At 43.5% G+C, this 13,992-nt stretch overlaps 1 protein-coding gene across 7 annotated transcripts in view; it reads left to right on the plus strand.

Annotated features, from left to right (window-relative positions):
- Positions 1 to 13,992, plus strand: part of BMAL1 (basic helix-loop-helix ARNT like 1) — an 84,310-nt gene that overhangs the window by 13,821 nt on the left and 56,497 nt on the right. The window contains exon 1 of one of the 7 annotated variants that reach the window (XM_048853946.2): positions 9,475 to 9,491. The exons of the other annotated variants lie outside the window; for them this stretch is intronic. The gene's annotated coding sequence lies outside the window, so the exon portion shown is untranslated. Of the gene's footprint in view, positions 1 to 9,474; positions 9,492 to 13,992 lie in introns of those variants that run through there. 7 annotated transcript variants of the gene reach the window in all.

The raw sequence follows: 13,992 nt of genomic DNA on the forward strand, positions 1-13,992 counted from the left end.
CTCCTGGAGGCTACTGAAGCCAATCAGGTAGATTTTAGGCTGCTAAAGGTCTGGCGGCACAGTGGGGCTAATGGGAGCTGCAGGGACAGTGCCTGCAGGCAGTGCATGAAGCTGCCTGGCCTCCCCTTAGCCGAGGAGCCGGATATACCAGGAGCTGCCCGAGGTAAATGCCACCTGGCTGGAGCCCACACCCCCTCCTGCACGTGCCCCCCACACGCAAACTACCAGACACTGCACCCCGACTCCCCTTCTACATCCCAACCCCCTGCTCCAGGCTCAGCCCAGAGCCCACACCCCAAACCCTGCCCCAGCCTGGTGAAAGTGAGTGAGGGTGGGGGAGAGTGAGTGATAGAAGGAGGGGGGATGGAGTGAATGGGGGCAGGGCCTCGGAAGGGGCAGGGGTGGGGTCTCGGAAGGGGCAAGGCAAGGGTGTCTGGGTTTGTGATTAGACAGTTGACAGAATCAAGGGAATCTGCTGCTGCATCAGGCTTGAAATTGCTGTGGTTTCTCTCTTCCCTTTCCCCTTCCCAAGATAAAAAATCATACAAGACGTTCGATTGATTTACGTAGGAAATCCTATCTGCCTGTCAGCATCTGCTATGGGCACACCTGGTGAACTGTACTGAAGTTGCCTGGTGCCCCCATTTTCTCCTTTTCCTCAGGTTTCCTCAGCAGCTGTCTGAGGGCTCTATCTCAGGGTTATTTATTTATTTTGTCTTCAAACCAACTTCTCCATCTTTTTGCAGCTGGTCTCTGACAGGAAATGAATCTTGAGGGGAGAAAGATGGCTGGAGACTCCCCTTGCCTTGGCAATAGAGCCTTAGCTATGTCAATGGCTCAGTAGGTCCCAGCTGGCAACAAAAGTCTCCCAGTTCCAGTGTTTGGCTTCCTGCACTAGTAACCTTCACCAACGACTTCTCCAAGTTTATTTTGAAGCTTTTCTTCAGCAGATGCCTGTCTCGCTTTCCTAGCCTGGAGCTTGCTTTCTCTATTCACCCTGCTCCAGCACTATAGCAGCTGTCAAGTCTCAGGTGATTTAGCGGGGGAAGAAATGTTGGACTACTCCTGAATTGCACAGGAGGCTGGCTGTTAGTGTTCGAGGACAGTCCTGGTACAAGTTCTCTTCCTTACTTTGCTTCTCCCACTGTTGACCCTCTGATTCATCCAAGAGGCCTCTTCCTTGTCTCCCTTCTCAGTTCCCCCTCAAGCTGCAAGTGACCAATTACCTCAATAGCTTTAAATCTTAGGCAGACCAGGCCAATCCCACCTAAGCATCTTAATATTCTGTCTTTACTCAGATCCAGTTGGCCTGTTTTGACTAATTTCTCACAAATCCAAGCCACGTGGGCTTCCCTGCTCACGAGTCCCTCGCAACTCAAAAGGTAATCCCTCCCCTTCCCCTGCATTTCACTCAATGCTGAGAACTGAGTTCTCCCCTCTTTTAGGACTCTAAACAAGGGCTGTAACTACCATACCTCAAAAAATGGAAATGGGCCTCTTCTTCTGAGTATTCCCATAGACATAAGTTTCTGCACCAGTCCTCTGCTCATGAAGGGTAACTTTGCTCATACTTTAAATCAGATGGTTTAAGATTGCCTCCTTCTTAATGAAGACAGACATGAAGGTCTTGGTTGAATTGATTCATTCCATTCATTAAAATAGCTTAGCCAGTCAATCTCACCTTTCCCATCTTGAAGAAAATTGACTGCAGGTGGTCCATCCCTGACAAAAATTGGTTCATCAGTAAGAAGTCGTCTTAAATTAGATAATTTCACTTGTTAAAGGCCACACTGCAGCTATCAAAATTATGATACGGACTGCGTATTGACAATCCCTCCATATGTCCAGTTGTTACTTTACTGGTGGCGATCACCATATTATCTCTATGGGAAAATCTTTGTAATGTTTGCATGACTGATGGGATGGACACGTGGGCCTTACAGGGTTCAGGACAGGTGGTGTCCTCTGGAATTCCAAATCAACATCTACCTCATGAGTTGTCAGCCTCCTTCCTAGGGTCCCTCTAGGAACTGCAGTCATTCATATAGAGAGCTACAGCAGAACTATCATGGATTAGCTCAGCCACCAAGATGGACCAAAAAATGAAAGCCAGAGGACAGTGTTTCAAGGGCAGAAGATTCTAATGTTTGTCCTTGGCAAGACCATCAGGCTGGCCAACTGGCTTAGCATTGAAGCCGGATGTGGTAGAAAGTAAGTAAAGACCTGCTGGTATAAATCAGATTGCATTTTTGATCCTTCCGTAAATCCACCAAAAAGATTACCAAGTCCTTCTCTTGGCATTGGTGCACACAGGCCTGAAGAATGAACACACTCTATCGTTTCTCTGTCTGAATCTATAGAGAGATGCTTTTCCATTCTTCACCTCCTTATAGTTAGGGTTGCCAGAAAGATCAGCCAGGGTTGAACTTTAGTAACTTTGAGTCTTACTTCCTGGTCCCAGATGCACATGTAAGTATGTCAGATGTGGATACTGCCAATTTCTCAGGACCTCATTCATCAGGGTCACTTGATACTTCCAGTTCTGAACAACCATATCTCTTAGATGGTTATTGTCAGAATGACCACTTTTATAAAAGTGGACATTATCCAGAAACACTTCCATCAATTGCTCTTACAGGGAATTTGGAGGACCTGGAATCTAGTATATTAGAAAGAAGATTGTCCATGTTCTGAACTTTCCATTAGACTGTTTAATTTTTTTCTTTTCCCGTAAGATTCTGAGCTCTAGTTTCTTCAGAGAATAATTCTTAGCCTTGAGCAAGATGTGTCTTATTCTTCCCAGTTCTAGCTCATTGCTTCATCTATATGCCCCATTTTCTGAAAGCAACACTGGTATAAAGACTGCCCATCCTTCCACCCGGTGGAACATTGGCATCTTTTGCTAAACCCCTTTTTGAGCCACTGTGAGAAATGTCCTTGTATTTCCTGACCTGAAAGTTTGCTTTCATTTCTTGCTATCACATAGACTTGAAGGTTTAGCAAACTTTGGAGCCTTATCTTCAATTTGTTTTCCAAATAAGGTTTATTAAAGTCAGAGGATGGGGGGAAAAAAATTGTGCCTTCCACTTAAACCAATCAACTGTCTTGTTTCTTTCGAAGCCATGTTATAATTTAGGACAAACAGTTGCATGTTTCAGAGACAAGCAGGGCAGTAAAGCTTTACTTACTTAGAACTGAACAGTAAAGAAGCCAGATGTTCTAATGGTATTTTATTAGAGCCTTAGTGAGTGATGCAGTCATTTGTAGATGGGTTGTCTATTTTCCAAGCTTACAAGCATCTAAATGTGTCTCTTGAAGGTATAAACTCCAGCAGAGTTACACAGTGTTGATCCTGAGTGGCTGGTGACTATGTATAAACTTACTGTTTCCCTTCGGGCCTTGTCTGAGCAGCAAACCATTGCCCATTAATTGCTACGCAGACCCACCCTACTTGTATTGGTTCCTGGATCTGAACAGGGATCACTAAGACAACTGTCAGTTGGATCATTCAAGGTAGAACTTTCTGTGGCATGCAGCCTCTACAGATTGTGGGTCACAGGGAGTGGCTAGGCTGAAGCTGCCAGTGGGTGGCAGTATGGGGATGTTGGTCCTGCAGGCCTAGGTTCAAGTCCTGCTAATCATTACAACTGCGCACAGCTCCCCACCGCTGAGGACACCAACTCTTTATCTCCCACGTTTTCCACCTCCATGGCCACCTAGACCACATTACTTTAGATTGGGGACCCTAGTTTATCTCATGGTTTTGGAGGGCAGTATTCAACTTACTAGCAGTGCATCTCTATATCTCAACCACCTAATATATGCAAACAGATGGCTAATCAGAAACAGGGAATCAGATACTGGAACAGTACCTACGGTGCTTCATATTTTTCCTCATTGATTCCATACACAGAATTCACATATAATAATGCTGATCATGCCTTAAGTCAGGTGAGCCTGTATTTCCCCCCCAACTATGATTTTCAACATTGATTTCATTGTGCACTTCCTCCCCCCAGCCTCAGATCTGATACATGACATTCCACAAACTCAAGAGAAGCTGAAGTGACACTTTGATGTGGCCAAGGTGGCGTACCAGCATTATGCTTATTGCTACAGCTAGGAAGGTCCCATTTACGCAGTGTGGCAGAAGTTGTGGCCAAAAACCTCAAAACAGACCACCCTGTCTACAAGCTGGACCACCAATATGTAGGTTCTTACCAGATCTGCAGCCCAATCAACCTAGTAATCTTTGAACTTCAGCTTTCCCTATCCCTAAAGCTGCATTATGTAGTTCATGCTTCCTTCTCTCACAATCTCTCCCCCAACCAAAAACAACCTCCTTCCACACCAATTCAGGGACAAGAAGAGTAGCTAGTGCATGAGATCTGGACTCCCAGATATGCAAAGGAAAGTTGTGGTATTTTATTGGTTCACAAAGATATGTCCCTGAGGAGCAGAGCTGGGAACCAGTTCACCATGTACGTACCCCTTTAAAAAAAAAAAAAAGGGTGGGGTGGGGTGGGATGGGACACCCATGGACCTCAGGTGTGAAATTGCACCAAATGGGAGGTTGTGATGTCAAGACCCTGGTTCTAACCTAGGCCCACTGGGTATTTAGGAAGTAGCCTTGGCTGTCATGCACACTGACACAGTGGGATGTTACCAGAGAATTCACAGACATGGGTGGGCCAGCTTCCAGGGTTCTGTGACCCGCTTCCTGATTTGGCCACACAGTCTTGATCCTGATTGGCAGGTGACAATAGATTGTAGCTGTGGCCTGGCATGATGTGAATAATTATCATCACAAAACATGCTGTAAAAAAACAAGGAAGTGAACAAGTAATTAACACAGGGGAGGAGGCCTCATTCTTTGAAAGCTAGGATGAGGGAGGTAAATTAATCATTAGGCAGAAAACAAGATGTTTGTGCTATATAAGATTAGTAAATAGGTCAGTAGGCTAAAAGGCCAGAATGTCAGAGCCAACTAAGAAAAGAGAGAGAATACCCAGGGCCTTATTTACTGTGAACTAGATAACAAGGAACAAAATAAGTTAGGAATGTAAAGAGGAAGTTTAACCATAGACAGTGCATGCTGCAGAGGGATTGATTACTGCAAAGTAGCCAAGCCAAAAATGTTTGGCTTGTATAGTAAATGCAATGGAATGTGTATATAAATGGAGAGGGTTTCTGTGTAACTTTGGAACTGTGATGTATTCTGCATCCATCGCCACTCCGGTTGAGTCTAACTCAGTGTAGGACTTCTGTATGCCAAATAAAGTTACCTGAGTGAGAGAGGCTGGAGTCAAACTGAGTTCTGTGGAAGCTGAGTGGAAAAATCTGAGAAAATCCAAACATAAATAAACTGTTTCTCTTCTGGCCTTGCCTGAGCAACAAGCCATCACACACTGGTTGCTATTCAGATCAACCCAACCTTGCCTTCCTGCCTCACCCGACCCTGCCTTGCTGCCCTGTTTGACCTGGCCATGCCACTGCATCTGAGCCTGCCCTGCTGCCCCACACTGACCCCACCAGCTGCCTTGCTGTACCATCCCCTTGTATTAGGTCTCATGATTATTGGACCCCTTGCATGAACTCTGATCAGTGATCAGGACTGCCCTTTGATCTGCATGACTCTGTCGTTATGATATGTAAGTTAAAGTATAACTTAAGATTTATCCCACCAAGTCTCTGTGATACCAATTATCAGTGGAATATTGATAGAGAAAGGAAGAACAGGCAAGAAAAAAAGGGAGGAGGTGCTGAATTATACATCAAGAATATATACACTTGTTATGAGTAAGGCTCCATGTTTGTCATGGAAGTCACAGATTCTGTGACTTCTGGAGCTGCCTGAGCAGCTCCGGCAGTCCCTGAGCCATTTGCACTGGCTGCTGCTGGGGCAGACTTGGGGGGCCCCCTACCCCCTAGCAGCAGGAGTTTGTGGGGGGGTGGTCTCAGGGCTGGGGATTGAGATGCGGGACAGTACTTATCTGGGGGGGAGGGCTCCCCGGAAGGGTGACCGCAACTCCCCTTCCAGCTCCATATGCTGCCTCTGCCCTCAGGCATTGTCCCCGCAGCTCCCATTGGCTTCAGTTCCCAGCCAATAGGAGCTGCAGAACGGGGGCTTGGGGCGAAGCATAGGCAGCACTTGGAGCTAGGAACTGGGGTCACTACTTCCCAGGAGCTGGGTGGGGAACCTGCCCCAGCCCCACCAACCCCCAGCACCTGTGGTGCCCCCCCAGGCCCTGACTCCCCCATGCGAGCACTTGCAGTATGCCCGTAGCCCCCTCCCTAGCACCCAGGGTGACCCCTCCCAGGCTACGCCCCCCCTGGCCAATACCCAGGCTATGCCCCTCGCTCCAGCACCCTCAGAGCTTCCCCAGGTTGCACTATCCCTAGCTCCTATGGTGCCCCCTCAGTACCACAGTGCCCCCCGGACCACCTCCCCCAGCATCTGTGGTGCCCCCAGGGCTGCCCCCCCCTAAGCCTGGGGTATATAGTAAAAGTCATGGACAGGTCACGGTCAGTAAAGAAAAATTCATGGCTCGTGACCTGTCCATGACTTTTACTAAAAATACCCGTGACTAAAATGTAGCCTTAGATATGAGGTCCAGAAGGAGGTGAGAGGCACACTAATTGAAAGTCTCTGGGTAAAGATATAAAAGGGGTAAAAAATAGAGGTGGCATCATTGCAGGGGTCTATTATAGATCACCAAATAAGGAAAAAGGAGGTGGGTGAGTCATTTCTAGAACAAACAGAAACATAAGACCTGGTAGTGCAGGACTTTTACTTTTCCAGCAGATGTCTGGGTAGATATAAGGCAAAACACAGAATTTCCAATACATTTTTTTAGAATTGATTCTGATCAACTGGGAGAACTTGGTTCTGAAAGTGGAAGGCAATTTGGGTGAAAGACAGAATGAAATGATAGATTTCATAATTCTAAGGAAAGAAAGGAGTGAGCAGCAGAATAAGGCCAATAGACTTCCAAAAAATGGACTTCAGCAAACCCAGAGAACTGATGGGTCCCGTGGGAAGAAAATGTAAGGGGAAAAAAGAGCTCAGGAGAGCTGTCAGTTTCTCAAAGAGACAGTATTAAAGGCGCAACAGTTAACTATGTTAAAGTGAAGAAAATATAAGAACGCTGTAAGAGGCCGGTGTGGCTCCGTCAAGATTTCTTTCATGACCTGAAAGTCAAAAACGAATCCTGCAAAAATTGGAAACATGGACAGATCACTAAGGATGAGTACAAAAGAATAGCACAAGCATGTAGGAACAAAATCAGAAAGGGTAAGACAAAATAAGTTACATCTAGCAAGGGACATAAAAGGTAATAAGAAGAGGTTTCTTTAAATACATTCAGAGCAAGAGAAAGATGAAGGAAGATGTTTGCCTTTTAGGGGAAGGAGAGCTAATAATGAATGACCTGAAGAAGGCTGCGGAATTGAATGCCTATTTTACATCATGCTTCACTAAAAAGGGAAATTGTGATGAAATACTGAACATAATTAATATTAACAATAAGAGGGAAAGAATGCAAACCAAAATGGGGAAAACAGGTTAAAGAATATTTAAATAAGTTAGATGTATTCAAGTCAATAACACCTAATGTACTTCAGGAGCTAGTTGAAGCAATCTCTGAACTGTTGGCAATTATCTTTTAGAACTTATGGTGGATGGATGATGTCCCAGAGGAATGGAAAAGGGCAAGCATATTACCAATCTTTAAAAAGAGGAACAAAGAGGATCCAGGGATTTATAAACTAGTCAGCCTAACTTTGATACCTGGGAAGATACTGGAACATATAATTAAACAATCAGTTTGTAAGCACATAGAGGATAATAGAGTTCTAAGTAATAGCCAGCATGGATTTGTCAAGAACAAATCATGTCAAACCACCCTAATTTCCTTCTTTGATTTGTAGAAAGAAGTGGCTAGGCAGTAAGTTGTAGACATGCTATATCTTGACTTTAGAAAGGCTTTTGACATGATCCCATCTGATATTCTCATAAGCACTATAGGGAAATGTATTTGAGATGAAATTACTATAATATGGGTGAAAAACTGGTTGAAAGATTGTACTCAAAGAGTAGTTATCAACAGTTTGTTGTGAAACTGGGAGGACATATCTAGTGGGGTCCTGCGGGGTCTGTCCTGGGTCCAGTAATAGTCAATACTTTCATTAATGACTTGGATCATGGAGTGGAGAGTATGCGTATAACATTTGTAATGACACCAAGCTGGGAGGGGTTGCAAGCCCTGTGGAGACAGGATTAGAATTCAAAATGATCTTGACAAATTGGAGAATTTGAAATCAAGAAGATAAATTTCAGTAAAGACAACTGCCAAGTACTATACTTAAGAGGACAAATCAAATGTACAACTACAAAATGAATAACTGGCTAGACAGAACTGCTGCTAAAAACGACCTGGGGGGTTACCGGGGATCATAAATGTAATATCAGTCAACAGTGCAATGCAGTCATGAAATGTCTAAAATTGTTCGGGGTATATTACATGATAGTTGTCCCACTGTACTCGAAACTGGTCAGGCTTCAGCTGGAGTACTGTGTCCAGTTCTGGAAAGCACATTTTGAGAAAGATATGGATAAATTGGAGAGAAGCCAGAGGAGAGCAACAAAAATAATACAAGATTTAGAAAAAGTGGCCTCTGAGAAAAGTTTTTTGAAAAACTGGGCTTGTTGAGAAAAGAAGAGTGAGTAGAGACACAATATGTCTTCACATTTGTTAAGGTCTGTTATGAAAGAGGACTGAGATCAGTTGTTCCCCATGTCTAGTGAAGGTAAGGGCAAGAAGTAATGGGCTTAATCTGCAGTAAGGGAGATGTGTAGGGTAAATAGTAGGAAAAGCGTGCAGGGGGCAGGAACTTGGTCTCCCAAGGTCCCTTCCAGCCCTACATTTCTTTGATTCTGTGATTAGTGATTGGGTAAGTTTACTCCTTTCCCATTTGTGCTTGCATAAATATCCCTGTGTAAATTACTCCCCTGTTAGCTGCTCCTGTTTGCCTGCTGAGGTGTTTGCTGGGCAACTACTTGCTGGTCAGGGAGTCAGGAACTATGCATTTACTGTGTGATTCTGAGCAAGTCACTTCACCTCTTCCTCAGTTTCTCTATTTGTAAAATGGGGATAATTCCTTCCATACAGAATGTTGAAAATCTACTCACTAGTGTTTAAGTTGCTTTTGTGATTCTTGAATACATGGCGGCTGTGTAAGTGTAAAAGTAGTAATATTACTACATTCCTCAAACTTGTCTCGTATTTGTCTAATCCAGCTTCTAATGCAATCCATATCATCATTATCATGGGAGATTCCAAAGAGAGGTTGCCTCATTGCAAATTGAGCACCACCCGGATCAGTCTCTGCCAAGGTGCTGAAGGTGGTTGGATATATATTCAGTTTATATCTATCACTGGCACTCATATTGTGCCATCAAAGCTTTTGGCACCCATGTGAGCACTGACCAGGTAATAGCATTCGTTAGTACACATGCTTTGGAATTTGTTGGTGTTCCATTCTTATTTATTATATGTCCATACCAAGAAAGCCAGTGAAACTAAACCATGCTGATGGAGGTGGTTGCTGGTTTCAGCTTTGAATATCCTTGTTTCTGGTCTTGTTCTGCCACTTTATATGGAGCAGCTGATGGAGACAACAAGAATCGCAAATGTCAATATGGTTTTCTTCAGCCTTCCTCAGTACCTGCCTTTCACTTCCATGAAACAGAGTTGTAATCCCACTCTAGTGAGCTATATGCAGTTCATATCTAGTGATTCTTATATTTTATTCAAAGAGAATTTCCCTTACGGGGAATAAATATAAAATAGCAGGTTGTTTAGTGGTAGAAAACTTAAGGCTTCAGGAAAGTAAAAAGTTGTATGCAGTCAAACGTGACAGCTCTGACAATTGTCTTGTGCTGAGTCCAGGTTATCTGACTTAACTTAAATCCTTAGGATATCTGAGTTTTTCTGAGGGCTTGGTACTTATCAATAATACCCATGATGAAAATTTGAAAAATATATTTTATGTATACGTTGTATTGTTCCTTGTTATAAATTTTATCTAAGAGCTTGAGTACTAAAATTTAGTGGTTCACTAATCTCAAGTAACCCACTAAGGATACTAGAAGTGTTTTTCCATTTGTTAATGTGTGTACTGCACTCTGAAGATGTCAGGTGGTATGTAAGTACTAAACATTTGGTTAAGACTTGAAATTACTAATGACTATCATCATTCATAACTGAGTGAGACTCTGTCAATGTGATATCAATATTAGTTAAGAAAATATGCAGCTTGCAGAAATAAGACACTTCAAACTCTTGTGCTAATTTTATGTAGGAGCATTAACTGCCTCCTGGTACTCCCCAGCTCCACTAGGAGCAGACTTCACAGGTCATGGAACATTTTATTTTGGAACAGAACAATGGGTTTGACAATTTGTCTGCCCTACTCATTTAATCAAATATAGATTTTTCTCTGTATTGCTCTCCACTGCTTTTATTTTTTCTCAAAATGTAAAACCACCTATGCAGTAGTAGACACGTGATGATTTAGATATTATTCCAACCAATTTAGCATTTATCTGTCCAAGAACCTTTCCTATTGCTTCTGTGGTTGTGTTCTCATTTTTCTCTGTGTGCAAGTTTTTTCTGTAACAGTCAAGGATGTTTGCATAGCATAGAGATCTATTAAGTAAATCCACTAAATGTTCATAGTGCGTGTATCATTATGCTCTCTGTATTAATAGCCATCTCAATTTGATATTTATGAATGAGGTCCTAGCAATTTAAAAATATTGTTTTCAATTCCAATGATGACTTAAAGGAACATCTTAAATTTGCTATCTTAAAACAATTTAGCTTTGGAATCCTCCTCCCATAACCAGTCTGCCTATAACTTAAAATTTGAATCCAAATTTATCTTTAATAGATAAATGTCATGTGGCTGATGATTTGAGGACATCAGCCTCAGAGTATGCATGTGCTGATAGGTGGAGCATGGCCCATCGGAAGTGCTCCAAGCCTGAGCTGCTGTCAGCAATAGGCATTCCCCAGGAGGACAAAAGATGCCACTGCTATAGAACCAATGCCTAAAGAGTGGGTGTGGAATCTTCCCTAATAGCTTGTGTGGTGTCCTCACGATTTAGGGCTTGGCTACACTTACATTTTATAGTGTTCTAACTTGCTGGCTCAGGGGTGTGAAAAATCACCCCCCTGAGCGCAGCAAGTCAGAGCGCTTTAAAGCGCTAGTGTAAACAGGCTCCAAGCGGTGGGAGCCAATCCCCTCGTGGAGGTGGATTACCAGGAGCGCTGGGAGACCTCTCTCCCAGCACTCACACACGACCACACTCGCACTTCAAAGCGCTGCCACGGGAGCGCTCCCACAATAGCACTTTGAAGTTTCCAGTGTAGCCATGCCCTTATTGTCGGACACAACAGAGTCAGTGGGAGAAAGTGCATATGACATTCAGAACAGTTCATTTCAAAGTGCTGGTGCATATGAATAGAAAGATTTTTGTTGATACACCTTGATTCTTTTCAGTGTTGTTGTTTACCTCACCTACCTTGTCTCTGACATCTTGGTTCTCTCAGTCTGCATCAAAATTAGCATTTAAAAACAAGTTGTAAATACGGAGAATTACAAATTCAATTTGAAAACAAGCTTCACTGTGAGGCTTCAATGGTGATATTAGTAGCATAGACAAGATTAAAAAAAAAAGAAAAATACAATTTTCAAAGTTGATAACTTCCTTTAAAGGGCTCACTTTTGTGAGGTGCAGAGCACTATCATAGAATATCAGGGTTGGAAGGAACATCTAGTCCAGCCCCCTGCTCAAAGCAGGACCAATCCCCAATTTTTGCCCCAGATCCCTAAATGCCCCCCTCAAGGATTAAACTCACAACCCTGGGTTTAGCAGGCCAATGCTCAAACCTCTGAGCTATCCCTCCCCCCTTAGCAAGCTTTAACTTCACAGGCACTAAGCAGCTTGCAGGACTGAGACTAACTGATCGCCTGACCTGCTTCATTGTTTTTTGAAGATTTACATCCTGTAGCAATCCTAAGAATTGAAGCATAAATATTAGTTTATAAAAGCGGTATCTAGATGAAACACATGATGTGGAGTCTGTGGAAGTTGCCTGGATGTGTTGTGATTCTGAATTTCCAGTTTACCCAGTGTAGGAAGAAAAGCTTTATAGCTCTGTGCACACATAGTACAAGCTAGAACTGTCATGAGCAGCTTAAATGTTCAGTACATTTTGTGTCTTGATTAAAGACTTCTCTCTGTTAAAACATGCTGGTAAAGAAGAACAGTAGTGGCAGAAGGCTAGCATAACATAAATATCCATAATTTGAACAAATCCAACACCTTGAATACTAATAGTGGGTCATCTCTCAACTATAGGGAGATTGACGCTGCTGCAGTCAATTGCAGCAGGGATTGATTTAGTGGGTCGAGTGAAGACCCACTAAATCGATAGCAGAGTGCTTTCTGGTTGACCCTGGTACTCCAGCTGTCTGAGAAGAGCAAGGGAAGTTGACCGGAGAGCGTCTCCCGGCGACTCAGCACCATGAAGACACTGGGGTAAGTTGACCTAAGCTACGTCAACTCCAGCTATGTGAATAATGTAGCTGGAGTAGAGTAACTTAGGTCGATTTACCCCCGAAGTGAAGACGAGCCCTTAGAAACTAGGATTTCAAGACTTACTTGCACCCCTAGAGGCAGGGCAGCTCCAGGCACTAGCGTTCCAAGTAGGTGCGTGGGGCGGCAATCTGCAAGGGGCGGCAGTCCGTGTGCCGTTAGGGCATTTCCACGGTGGCGGCAATTCAGCGGCAGCTTTTATCTTCAGCCGCCCGCGGCAGTGGCAATTCGGCATGCTGCTTGGGGCAGCAAAAACGGTAGAGCCGGCCCTGCCTAGAGGGGTGCAACTCTGATAGTCAGTATACTTTCCTGACAAAAGTTAGGTCTGGATTCCACGAGGTGCTTGGACACATACCTAACTTTAAGCATGTGAGTAGTCCCATTAGCTTCAATAGGACTACTCTTGTTTAAGTTTACGCATGTGCTTAACGCCCCGGATCAGTAAGCTATTTAAGTAAAAAGTGACCCTTTTACCTTTACATCCTCTAACTCTGAGAAACTAGATGACTCCCTTCCTCCTCTGTTCATCACCACCAAGGGTGTCCCCATACATAATTAATCTCACAAATGTTTCTTCTCTCTTAGCCTTCCTCTGAGTCAGAATCGTTCAGATATCATTGTTCGAGAGCTCTCGTTCGGCCACTTAGAACTAAATGTCTGCCCTTATCTCTACCTCAGAAACCCAGCTCCTCTTCCTCATTCTCTGAAGAACAAACTACTAAACATAAAAATAAGTTAACAAAACATAAGTTGGATGCAGTCCTCCAAGGAGATAATTTCACATTGTGCTAAGCTTGTGGTTCCACAAAAAATATCCGCATCAGAGGATAGGAAGAGCTCATACTTATCCAAATGTTCCATCTTGGGATGGGTGCATCCATAGCAGCTACCGCAGTGGTATGACTTACACCACTTTGAACATGGAGGACCCCTTGACTCAATTGTCCCAATTAAACATGATCATTTTAAAATATTGGAAAGAAGGCAGCCAACTCAGAATCACTAGATAAAGTAGTACATTTGGAATGTCTCAAAGGAAAGCCTATTAATATTAACAAAAGGATCCAAGGAAGATTCCAGAGGGAATGGGTAGTGATGAAAAACAGTAGCAAAGGGTTTAATAAAGAGCACTATGTAGCAACCTCTGCTGAAACAGAGAAATCCAGGTAGTGTACCAAGTGTGTGAAATACAGTAGAAATTTGTAAAGAGCCTTGCTTAAAACACTAGGGGGAAAGGTTGAGAAGCCAGGAGATTTTTCTCTCTGTGCCACCATTAATATGGTGTTGACTTCAAATGATTTACCTGCAGCACTTTTATAGGCAGTATA

Source organism: Caretta caretta, chromosome 6, assembly GCF_965140235.1.
Source record: "Caretta caretta isolate rCarCar2 chromosome 6, rCarCar1.hap1, whole genome shotgun sequence".
NCBI classification, from domain to species: Eukaryota; Metazoa; Chordata; order Testudines; family Cheloniidae; genus Caretta; species Caretta caretta.